Raw genomic sequence first — 13332 nt, 5'->3', positions numbered from 1 at the left:
GAGAAACATGGTTTCATAAAATCCCTCGAACAACTCCAATCGAGGGGGATGCAAATAGACTGCATAGCCACTGACAGACATGTTTCAATAGCCAAGGCCATGCGAGGGCAGTTTCCAAACATTTGCCATCAATTTGATGTATGGCACGTTGCCAAATCAATCAATCAAAAAACCATAGCTGCAGGTAAAATATTTTACAGTGGTCCCAGTCTTTCAGCAAGCATCTCTGGTGGAGCTCCAATACTTGTGATGGGTATGTGGAAATTTTACTTGAAAAATGGCGCTCATTGATGCACCACTGTTCCAACGTTCACGCATGGTTTCCATCTTCACCTCCACACAAAGCTCTTGAGAAGATCGTGTTTGATCAAACTCTTTCAAGAGACCTGAAGGGACTCACAGAATTCTATCACACCAGAGATTTGGAGGTGTTCCACAATATGTGCCTAAAGTACAGGCCCAAGCAGTTGCATTTCGGCATAGACGGTATACAATATCGAACATTACTAGCGGTATTAGCGCATAACAAGAACATAGGGAGAGAACAATCGAGAACTGCAGGAAACTTTGGGATGCTTCATTACCAAATGGCCTTTACAAAAATAAGCAAAAAAAGGGTGGTCAAGCCTATATACCAGGAAATGGAATTCGATTTTGTGAAAGATCTCACTTTGACTGTGTTGGACATGCATACTCATGGAATCGATCATGATTTTGTTCCTAGGACACATACATTGCCACAAAACATTGCAAACGTGCCCTGTCCATCAAAAGCGAACATCGTTGAACAGTTGACTTCCCGGTATAAATGATTAGCAGCAGTGTGTATGTTCCACAATGTTTGTACATTGTACATGACAAATGGAAATCTATTTAACTTGAATTTCAAAGCTAATAAAAGTTTTAAGAAGTATTAAGCGTCCAAATTGTCTTTTCAAATGTATCCTCTTTGTGAATTTTCTTTGCAAGAAGTGCCTGTTGGAGTATGCCATACAGTGGAACTCTGTGTTTTCCCCCTTCTCGCTTTCGGCCAGCTCTTGTGGGTCCTTCACGGACAGGGCACGGGAGGGTCGGTGGATATCATCATGAAAGCAACTGCGTTGTCTGCAGTTGCCTTAGCATGCACGTGTCAAAATAGACAGAATAAATATGCATCCCACTAAGGAATAAGACCTAAGCTAAATAACAAACTTGGCATGCAAGAACTAATGACTGTAAGCAAAACACAGCATGAAAAGGGGCTGTCGGTGTGAAATAGGGGGCTCAAATGGGAATGGGGAATGGTTCCTTCAAGGAGGAATTACCGGGTCTTCCAATGTTGGAATGACCCGGTAATTCCCCATTGAAGGAACCCGGTATTGGAGCCCAGTATGGAGGCAGCCATGGCGCTAATAGCACCATGGCTACCTCCATACTCGTAATGAGGCCCTGTGTGCCTCATGATAAAGATTTGATGTTCGGAAACAACAACATTAAAGATTTGGTTGAATATGGAAATTGGCGGATGTTCTCGGAGCGTTTATTGTGAAATAAAAGCACATTATAAATTGCAGAGTATTGGTGTTTCCTTTAAAAATAGTGTTTCCTATTCCGATTTGAGACGCTCTGTGCTGTGAGAGGATGTGTGTGTTGATATTCCGGGTTCTGTATCAACTAACGTTAAGGCGTAGGCATAGGTGATGACTGGGCGCCTTTGGCTATGCTGCACACTAACGACATTAAAATAGGTGGAGAATATCACTAGGAATAGTGATGTCAGCTTCAGGGGCAGGGGATATGATTTAGTGCCGCAAGGGCAGTTCAATTTAGGGTGATGGATAAACGGATAAGATTAGCATAAGATGGCCGCGCCAAGCTGCTTGATTTGGTATGTGTAAAAGTGAGGAAAACTAAGGTAAGGTGCATAGGAAATGTTTTTACGATCAATCACAGTTTGCTGAAAAGCACATGCCCGAAAGCTCAGGACAATAACATTTTTTAGCACACTATTCCTTGAATAGCTTCCTCTTTGCTTCTGCCTTCTCTACTCCTCTCCTCTGTTGGTCTGTTGGTCTGTTTTTTCCCGGCATCGGGCACCTGGTCACCCTCTGCCTCCTGGCAATCCTCTGCACTGGGGTCTGTTTATGTTACCCTGCAGTCCCCCCACCCCCTTGTTTTTTTCCACTTATTCATACACACCTAGCACTTGCCTCTGGCTGGCTGCACTGCCACTATTTTATTTATTCATGTTTTATGTATTTATTGTGTTTCCTTTTGTCCAGCACTTTCCACCTGTCCCCCTTCCGTTGCACTTTCCCTTTTCCCTTTCCCATGCACATGCGCTAGGTCTAGTGTCAGATCATTGTTTTGCTCTCCCTTCTTCCCCTCCCGTGCCTCGTCGCGCTCTGAAACACTTGTCTACAAGCACGATACAAATAAAATATCAATATCAAGATGCTAATAACCAGCCTGTATAACTGCAGTTAACTGAAGCCTCAGAGATAATTTGCAGTTGAGGATAAACCCCAAATTCGGATGTGCAAAATGGTGAGGGACAGTCGCACAAGTCTGAGGGGCGGGAGGTGTATTGTCAGAGATTGAGGTGCAGTCTGATAATTGGATTTTCAGACTTAGGTGGGTTTATTTTAAACATATTTTCAATGAGCCATGACGTAAATAAAATGCGTCAAAGCCCTGCGTAAGGCTTTGACGCATTTTATTCTTGATTACAGCTCATTTTCCACAATTGGTATGGCAGAGAGGAGGCACAGATCATAAATTACAATTTCGCCTTGCCCTTCTTCTCTGCATTAAAATTCTCTACACATTTGCGCCAGGATGGATTTTCGTGCTGGCGCAAACGCTGTGGATTCCTGTGGAGTCCGCCTGCATTTTACATCAGCAAAAAATAGGCGAATTTCATAGCAATCCATTGTAAACACTGCCTGTCCTGCCTACATGCCAGGCAGCTATTAAGCATTTGGCATGGCGGAGTGCAAAAGATTGACGTACAAGCATGTATGCTGCCTTTATGCTCTTTACTTTCTTACCCTGATCTGAATGTTTTGAAAATTGCACACATGGGAGCAGCCTACTCAAAAGTGTAAATCCAGCAGGTCCTCTCTGGCGCAGTTTACACAGAACTAGTAAATGAGCTAGTCGGGGAGAGGCTGCAGAAGCGAGGGTGTCAGAATCGGATAATTTCATGACAAGTTTAGTGACATGGGCACAATTATTGAGATCTATCACATGGCCTCTAATCAGAATCGTGACAGGCAGAATATGAACACTGAAAATAACTGGGGAGAGGGTGCAACCCTCAGACACCCCAGGAGGTGCAGGAATAAACTTGGATATAAAAGGTGGTCGCGAGACGGCAGATCGTCACTTCATAAAGAAAGCACTCCATCTCAGTGCCATGTCCATGGCACCTAAGTCTACCAATGTTTGCAGTAGCATGGTATGGTCATCAGTGCTGAATGCCACAGACAAAGCCTGGAGGACTAGGGCGGCCGCGTTTCCTTCTCCCTGGATCCTTAGGCCATCAGGTACAGCATTCAGAAGGGCTTAGCTCCCTCTTCCTGGCCTAGAGTCCAGAGGCGTAGAGAGGGTAGGGCTTGAGAGGGCAAGGTCCCGAACATCTGTAAATGCACACTCAGCAGCGATGTGTGTGCATTTACAGATGATAATCGGACTATGGTGGGCCCAACTTCATTAGTTTCAGGCCCCAGTTGTTAGATAATCCTGGCTAGGCATCTGCTTAAGTCTGCTTTTATGGGATTCAAAAGGATATGGCATTCTACCTTGTAAGGTCACCACCTTTTCAAGTAATTCTGCAGGATACAGGAGATTTAAAGTGCTGGGAGACTTCTTGAAACCTAGTTGCTGGAAAGGGGTGGTCTGAGAAAGAGCCAGAGATCTTAATGTTTCTTACCAAATGAATAAACTGATCAATGTTAACAGGAGAGAAGAAGGCATGTTTGTTCTGTGCTGTTGCACGTATTGTAGCATCGCCTCTGAGGATCTTGAGTGAGCTGGTTCGAGAGAATATGGTGTGATGAATCCAATGGGGTCATTACAGATTCCCCGGCGATAACCTACTCCCATGTGGCCTGGTGAAGGCAGCCGCTACCTGGTCCTCACCCTGGAGGCGGTTATATGAGGGAGGATCACATGGGAGGAGACAACTACCGGGAAGGTATCATGACTTCATTGGATGAGACATGCTATCTCCCATTTGCCCATGTAGAAGACCGCTTAATACCGAATACCGTAACAGCATATTGACATACATCTGCTCCCCCCTCTTTTTGGAGAATAGCAAAACCTTTTTGCCAATATCATCCAACCCAACCTTCCATTTTTGATCAAAGCATCACACGCATCCAACTGCTCTTGATTGAGAACTGATTTGCCATGTGGAATTATTAAGAGCATTTTTTCCAATTTTAAAGATCAAATAACATCAGTGGACTTCAATTCCCACAACCACCCAAGCACTGAGATGAGGAGGATGAGGGAATTGATGCAGAAGAACATGTGTAGTGAGCGTGCTAGTTGCTGGAGAAATACACCAGCACGCAGGTCCTTTAAATATGGTGACAGAACTAAGGAAAGCAGCTCAGAAGAAGACGTGACCTCTTTGTTGAAGTCGGTGAGCGGAAGCTGGAGGCGTGAGCCAGAGTGGCGAAGCAGAGAAGCTCGCCATTGGAGTGAGACAGAGACTTCCTGCAAGAAGGACTTGCCGTGGAGATGCCAGGCCCCGCAAGATGAACCCTGGGCATTCAGCAGGGAAGAGAAGCATTGCGGTCCTTACCGTGAGCCAACGAGAAGCCAGCGTAGGTACTGGCATAGGAAATAACTTATTGAAATTTAGGAAAGGGTTGAAATTAATGACTCTTGTTGTCCCATCCCACTTCTTTCTTTCATTCTTCACTTCTCTGCGCCCTGATGCCTCCGACTTCATCGGATTATAAGTGGATAAATAAATAAATAAATAAGTGTGCAGGAGCAGAACACTGAAGAGGCTGGTGAGATGTCAGAGCCACCCGGACTGGGGAGGAAGAAGGAGAGAAACGCTGCATAAGCACGAGGAAGTCTGAAAATGCTATAGCAAACCAGCGAGTCTGCCAGAGCAAAGTGGCGACCCATTTCAGTCATCGCACCAAAGAGAGTTTTGAGCATTAAGAACATCTGAACATTGTGCATCAACGGCAAGTGCAATACAAAGTGCAATTGTTTTTGAAGAAAAGGGCAAAGCGCTAATTTGAACCCCAATGACAAATGAATGTCAAAAGTAGGGAAAGCTTAAACAAGTATATATACCCACAACCAGAACGGTATATGGTGCTTGCTTATAAAGAGAACACACATTGAGAAAGTCCTGGCATGCAAATACTGGGCAGTTGAAGAAGAGAAAGTCCTGTTAAGCAAATACCAGGTCATTAAAGAAGAGAAAGTCCTGGCATACCAGTCAGTTGTGAACGCAAGACATATCCTAGGATGAGAGTATACCAGGAGGTCTCAAGTAGATGTTGTGAGTACAAGAGGAATCCTGGCATGAGAGTGTACCAGGAAGTTGCAAGCATATAAGAAGTCCTGGCAGGAACATACACCAGGCAATTGGAAGTGCATAAATAGTCCTGGCAGGGGAGTATACCAGGGAAAGTGTAAACCTATAAGAAAAGACAAGATAAGACGGTGCTTGTTGAATAAGAAGGAACTTTTGTTGGAGGACTAATAAGGTTAATCAGCCTTTGTGATTGTTGAGAACCAAGAGAAACCTCAAGAACTGTTAATACAAAAGACATTGGGCCTCATTACAAGTCTGCCAGTCTGGAAATAAGGGCGCCAGTAGCAACGCACTGGCACCCATTGCACGCAGCAGGTCTGACCTGCTGCGTGCAACGGCCCCGGTTGGCACAGTTGTCACGAAAGCTCCGGCACCGTTACTAAGGGCCCTACAGACTCCACAGGAATGGCGACTAACATTTTCCGACACCTAACATCCGGTCTGCCGGGACTTGTAATGCCCCAGTGGCACTGGGATATCAGGCACCGGAAACAGTGTTACAGTCCTGCGGCAACCTGCCGGTAGCACTGGCGTGCTACTGCCAGAATTGCAATGAGACCCATTGTTAAATCATTAAAGAATTCAGGGGAAGGGAAGCTCCTCTGGAACTAAGGTCTTTCCATCTCGGAGATCATTTCTGTTGGGAGTTGTGCTATTATTTTTTATGAACACTTTTTGGCAAGCATCTGGTTAAAGACATTTCCCTTTTCTCTTTGTTATTTTGTTTATAGTCTTAGGGGCAGCGTAGGGCGTTTTGACACAAGGACGGCTTTTGTTTTCTGAGATCCTGACACAAACAGCTCCTTAGTTTTGAGTGTTAGCTAAGAAAATTCCTCTTAGTGCAGGGTCAGAGAGGCATTTAACCAAAAACATGACAACTTTGTGTCTGGCTTTCATTTTTGACCCCTCACAATAGCCAGTGGTCAAAGTGGGCGGGAGTGGTTGGGAGCGGTGCTCCTCTACTTTTTAAAATTACGTTTAGCCGTTCCAATACTTTTATTTTAAAACTAAATTGTTCCGGAATTGAAACTTGCTCTACACCCCCTTACTGGGGATTTGACCCTCAGACCCCCTGGATCAGCTCTAACCTCACATTACAGTGAGCTTTCGTAGCACTGCTGGGCTGCTATTATTTTTTCAGTGGCCTGCTTGGGACAAAGCCCATTCCCAATCCCCACGTAGTCCTGCTCCTGCAGTAATTACAATGTCCTTCTATATTTAAATAGCTTAACATGAAAATACTGCAGGAACAGCTGTACATGCAGTTAAGGGGATGGTGGAAGGGGTGGCTTTAATCTTTAGCACGCCCCTCTAGAGGTGTGAATGGTGGGTGATTTGAATGGGGAGGGTGTGTAAAGCTGCGTGCTGTGACGGACAATGGTAAAGGTAATGGAGGGCGTTTAAATGCATTTTGCATTTCTTTCACTGCATTTCTTTCAGCCTTTACGCAGTGGTGGGTGTGGAATGGAGGCAAAGCAGGACCCAGTATAGGGTTTGTATTGTGCGTGGGAGGAGGCGTGGCAATGGGGTCTGTGGGGAGCGGGGCGGGCTAGAGGGGAGCATAGTGCCACTACTTCTTTTCGTACACTTCGACCACTGACAATAGCTAGCTAGTAGAAAGAAGCTAGCTAGTAGTTTGCATAATTCTAGTAAGGGGGATTGCTCTAGTCCAGGTTCCAGGGTCCCGTAACTCACTATTACTAGCATTGCACGTGTGCTCACAATGTTATGATCAATGTTTTTTCCCCACCCTTGCTGTCCGCTTTCGCTGTGATATCCTGATCTTTTGTCAATGTATCTAAAATCATTTTATTAGATTTTGTCTACTTACAACATGCTAATGCCTGCCACTCTTGGAGCAGTAACTTGTCAAGTGCTCCACCAGGTTGTTGTACAACTTGAGGACAAAATGGGCTTAGGTTTGAATGTTAGGTTTGAATTTCTTCTTGAACAATATCTGTGTCTTCTTCCATTTCATGTGACATTTCTCTTTATAAAAGCCTTTACTGTAGTGCATGCATATGTTTAAAAATATCCTCCCTTGTCTGAAACAGATCAGCTTTATGTGGTGATAAAAAAAAGAGATCTGTGTTAATTATTGCTGTATTTTTGTTTGACAAATGCTTGGGTGAAAACCTGTCTTCTGAGTCATCTGACTCACTTTTTTCCTGTATAAGGTTTTGCCTTTTACTCTCATCCCACTCCCAAACCTAGTTTTTCAGGGCTTCTTGGTCCAAAACACCCAGGAGCAGGCACAGGGAATTTGCTATTGGATATTTATGGTTATGGAGCTAACACACCGCTCATATACTAGGATGGGGGAAAGATTTGCAAGTGTTTCTGTGTATCAATATACTTTGACCAGCAGCCCCCTATGTCGATTTGTTGATGTTTCCTGTCAATTTGATGCTGGTATAAAGTTGCTGTCTTACCCTGTGGAAATACAAGTCACTGCTATGCTGGATGCAAGATTTCCCTCGTCCCAGAACAGGTCTAACTCACCTTATCTGTTGTTCCAGAGCATCTACACTTGTATAAGGCGTTTTAATTCTCCAAGAAAATGCTAGGTTAAACTGTATATTTTCTCTCGTGGTGCTTTTCTTGACACTAACCCTAGTGTCAAGAAAAGCAACACTCTCTCCTTCTGTCCTTTCACTTCCAGTTCCATTTCCACATGAGCACTCTTTGGGTTATGGACACCTCCAGCTCGAGTAGGTTTGTCAGATAACATGCAATGCCTGTTCCATTATTTTGACTAAACCAGTTTTTGTAATACCATATGGTGGTGTCTTTAATTTAGTATTTTTATCAGAAGGTCCATTTTCAATCTAGATTACTGTGTTTAACAATACTACTAGTAACTTACATCTACATCTATCCTGCAAGATACTTTATTCCAGTTACAGAATCAAAAGTCTAGTTTCAATGAGGATACTCACATTGTCGTGACTCACCATCACCCCCTTTGGTGTCCCGGTTGTCCCTGATGTGTAGACCATCATGCAGCACTGGTTGGCCTTCTGGGAGGCGATGATGTCATCTAGTCTAGACTCCAGTACATCTGAACCAATCTGCATAAACTCCTCCCACTGCGGGCAGAAAAACAAGGGTCAAGATCTATGTAGACTACTTTCCATGCAGTCCGCAGCTTGAGATGGGTGGAGTGAGGATGCTCCCGCACCTGCAAGCAGAGGACAAGATAAAACATACCAGCAAGAGTACATTTAGTGACAATGGGGCTATTCACCAGCGCACCCCTACTTTACAGGAATCGGAAAACAAAAGGCAAAGATAGAACTAGAAACCAACATTGCAAACATTGGCCACATAGAAAATCCTAACAAAGAGTCAATGACACAGTACTTACTAACAACATACATGGCAACATTCCCCATTCCATTCAGGAGATTGTAATCCACTTCTGGTTTTAACTTTACATTCTGGGACTTGTAGTCAGTTTATAATGGGAATACTAAATCTCCCAGAATGCACAGTTAAACCCAGTGCTGCACTAGCATCTCCTAAGTAAAATAAGGCCTTTTGGAATGCATCTACACAAGAAATGGAAAATAGGTTGTGGAAGTAATCCAAGCATTTAGGTACCAACACTGACGATGGTGACAGTCCCAAGCAAATGTCAAGGAGGGAGAAAAAGAAAAAGAAAATGCTTAGTGTCAAAAGAAATCAAGATAATCAACAATGACCAATCACCAGAGCATAATCATTTCACACCAAATAGAAAACAAGAATCAAGAGATCAATAAGAGGGTGGTAGTCATAATCTCGAATTTACAAATCTCGAAAAAAAAATCTCGAAAAAAAGGCCAAAAAAAAAAATGTCGAATTTTTTTTTCTATATTTTTTTTTGGGCTCTAGTATATATTAATAAAATAGGTAAAAACAAAAAAAAAATAATTAAAAAATTAAAAAAGGGGGTTGAAAAAAAAACGTCATAAAAAAAAATCGGCCTTTTTTTTCCACATTTTTTTTTTTCGAGATTTGTATATTCGAGATTATGACTATAAACCCAATAAGAGACCAAGGTCATCAACAGTGACCAGTCATCAGAGTGTAAGAACCAATGTCATCAAGAGTGACCAGTCACCAGAGTGTAAGGAAATAGAAGACAAGAAGCAAGACAGCAATAAGAAACCATCAACATTGACCAGTCACCAGAATGTAATCACTACACAGGAAATAGAAGACACAAAGCAAGGGATCAATAAGAAACCAAGATCATCAGTATTGAACAGTCACCAGAGTGTACTCACTACACAGGGAATAGATGACAAGAAGCAAGGGAGCAATGACAAACCAAGATCATCCCCATGACCAGTCACCAGAGCATAACCACTCCACAGGAAATAGAAGACAGGAAGCCATGGATCAATAAGAAACCAAGATCATCAAAAGTGACCAGTCACAAGAGTGTAATCACTACACCTCAAATAGAAGTCATGAAGCCAGGGATGAATAAGAAACCTAGTTAATCAACAGTGAACACTCAACCACTCCACACAAAATAGAAAACGCAAAGCAACAATAGGAAACCAAGATCATCAACAGTCACCAGTCATCAGGGCGTCCTCACTACACAGGAAACAGAAAACAAGAAGTCAGGGATCAATAGGAAACCAAGGTCATCCACATTGACCAGTCGCCGGAGCATAATCACTACACAGGAAATAGAAGACAAGAAGCCAGGGATTAATAAGAAACCTAGCTTATCAAAAGTGAACACTCATAAGTATGTAACCACTACACAGGAAATAGAAGACATAAAGCAAGGGATCAATAAAAAAACCAAGATCATCTACGGTGACCAGTCACCAGAGCATAATCACTCCACAGAAAATAGAAGACAACAAGCCATGGATCAATAAGAAACCAAGATCATCACCAGTGACCAGTCACCAGAGCATAATCACTCCACAGGAAATAGAAATCAAGAAACAAGAGATTAATAAGAAACCAAGGTCATCAACATTGACCACTCATCAGTGTGTAACCACTACTCAGCAAATAGGAGACAAGAAGCCATCGATCAATAAGAGACCTAGATAATCAATAGTAAGCACTCATTGGTGTGTAATCACTACACAGGAAATAGAAGACAAGAAGCAAGAGATCAATAAGAAACCAAGGTGATCAACAGTGACCAGTCTCCAGAGTGTACTCACTCACTACACAGGAAATAAAAGACACACAGTGAGGGAGCAATAACAAACCAAGATCATCCCCATGACCATCCAGAGCATAATTACACCACAGGAAATGGAAGACAACAAGCCATGGATCAATAAGAAACCAAGGTCATCAACAGTGGCAAGTCACCAGTGCATAATCACTACACAGTAAATAGAAGATGAGAAGCCAGTGGTCGATAAAAAACCTAGATAATCAACTTTGAACACTGATTAGTATGTAACCACTACACAGGAAATAGAAGACAAAAAGCAAGAGATCAATAAGAAACCAAGATAATCCTCAGTGACCAGTCACCAAAGTGAAGTCCCTACACAGGAAATAGAAGTCAAGAAGCCAGGGATCAATAAGAAACCAATATCATCAATAGTGACCAGTCACCAGAGTGTAATCACTACACAAAAAAATAGAAGACAAGAAGCAAGGGTTCAATAAGAAACCTAGATAATCAACATTGACCAGTCATCAGAGCATAATCATTACACACCAAATAGAAGACAGGAAGCCAGGGATCAATAAGAAATAAAGGTCATCCACAGTGACCTGTCACCAGAGTGTATTCACTACACAGGAAATAGAAGATGAGAATCCAGTGAGAAATACAAAGTCAAGATCATCAACAGTGGCCAGTCACTAGTCCATAATCACTACACAGGAAATAGAAGACAAGATGCCAGGGAGAAATAAGAAACCAAGAACATCAACAGTAACCAGTCACCAGAGTGTACTCACTATGCAGCAAATTGAAGACAGGAAGCCGGGGATCAATAAGAAACCAAGATAATCAACTGTGACCACTCATCAGTGTACTCAGAAAATAGAAGACAAGAAGCCATGGATCAATAAGAAACCAAGATCATCAACAGTGACCAATCACCAGAGCGTAATCACTACACAGGATATTGAAGAAAAGAAGCAAGAGATTAATAAGAAACCAAGGTCATCAACAGTGACCAGTCACCAGAGTGTACTCACTACACATCAAATAGAAGTCAAGAAGCCTGGGATCAATATGAAACCTAGCTAATCAAAAGTGAACACACATTAGTATGTAACCACTACACAGGAAATAGAAGTCAAAAAGCAAGGAATCAATAAAAAAACAAGATCATCAACAGTGACCAGTCACCAGAGTATAATCACTACACAGGAAATAGAAGATGAGAAGCCAGAGAGCAATAAAAAACCAAGATCATCAACAGTGGCCAGTCACTAGTGCATAACCACTACACAAGAGATAGAAGACAAAAAGCAAGGGATCGATAAGAAACCAAGATTATGAACAGTGGCCAGTCACTAGTGCATAATCACTACACAGGAAATAGAAGACTGGAAGCCAGGGATCAATAAGAAACCAAGATCATCAACAGTGGCCAGTCACTAGTGCATAACCACTACACAAGAGATAGAAGACAAAAAGCAAGGGATCGATAAGAAACCAAGATTATGAACAGTGGCCAGTCGCTAGTGCATAATCACTACACAGGAAATAGAAGACTGGAAGCCATGGATCAATAAGAAACCAAGATCATCAACAGTGGCCAGTCACCAGAGCGTAATCACTACACAGGATATTGAAGAAAAGAAGCAAGGGCTCAATGAGAAACAGAGATCATCAACAGTGATCTGTTACCAGCGTGGAATCACTACACAGCTAATAAGAGTGAAGAAGCCATTGATCAATAAGAAACCAAGATCATCACAATGGCCAGTCATCAGAGCGTAATGACTACACAGGAAATTGAAGAAAAGAAGCAAGCGATAAATGAGAAACAGAGATCATCAACAGTGATCTGTCATCAGCGTGGAATCACTACACAGCAAATAGAAGACAAGAAGCCAGGAATCAATAAGAAACCTAGATAATCAAAAGTGACCACTCATTAGTATGTAACCACTACACAGGAAACCAAGATCTTCAACAGTCACCAGTCACCAAAGCATACTCACTAAGCAGCAAATAGAAGACAGGAAGCAAGGGATTAATACGAAATCAAGATTATCAACAGTGACCAGTCATCACAGCGTAATCACTACCCAGCAAATAGAAGAAAAGAAGCAAGAGATCAATAAGATCAATAAGAAACCAAGATCATCAACAATGACCAGTCACCACTTCGAGTGGACTGTGTCCTCCAATGTATTCCTCATCTTTGATGTATTCCATCCAGCTTCAGCTGCTTCGGAAAGAAATTTCGGCAGAGGGCGCTGTGGGCCTCCGTCGAGGGTGACGTCATTGGGTGTATAAGTGGCATGCGCAGCGCCCGTTGGACTCAGTTCTGTTTTTCCGCAGTGTACGTTGCTTTGGAGATTCCGCACGCCTAACGAAATATGTCTTCGTCATCGACGCCGACCACAAACTCGAAATCGGGTTTCAAAAAATGCAAATCGTGCGGCTCAAAAATGTCGATTACCGATCCGCACCGAGAGTGCTTATGGTGCCTTGGAGAAGGCCACGACATGGAGGCCTGTATGAAGTGTCAAGCGATGACGGGCAAAGCCTTGCGAGAGAGGAGGGGGAAACTACAGGTAGGTCGTAAATCCGACCGAAAAGCTTCTAGCATCGAGTCGAAGTC

General features: G+C 42.9%; 1 protein-coding gene and 1 pseudogene across 1 annotated transcript in view; one reads left to right on the top strand and one right to left on the bottom strand.

Moving 5' to 3' along the window:
• The window catches only part of LOC138511205 (uncharacterized), a 761242-nt gene that overhangs the window by 288789 nt on the left and 459121 nt on the right, over nucleotides 1-13332 (top strand). The window lies entirely within an intron of this gene.
• The window catches only part of LOC138510660 (long-chain-fatty-acid--CoA ligase ACSBG2-like), a 502504-nt pseudogene that overhangs the window by 315731 nt on the left and 173441 nt on the right, over nucleotides 1-13332 (bottom strand).

This window comes from Ambystoma mexicanum, chromosome 6p (genome assembly GCF_040938575.1).
Source record: "Ambystoma mexicanum isolate Mex_15411 chromosome 6p, UKY_AmexF1_1, whole genome shotgun sequence".
In the NCBI taxonomy this organism is placed as follows: Eukaryota; Metazoa; Chordata; class Amphibia; order Caudata; family Ambystomatidae; genus Ambystoma; species Ambystoma mexicanum.
This window is presented reverse-complemented; position numbering and strand designations above follow the sequence as displayed.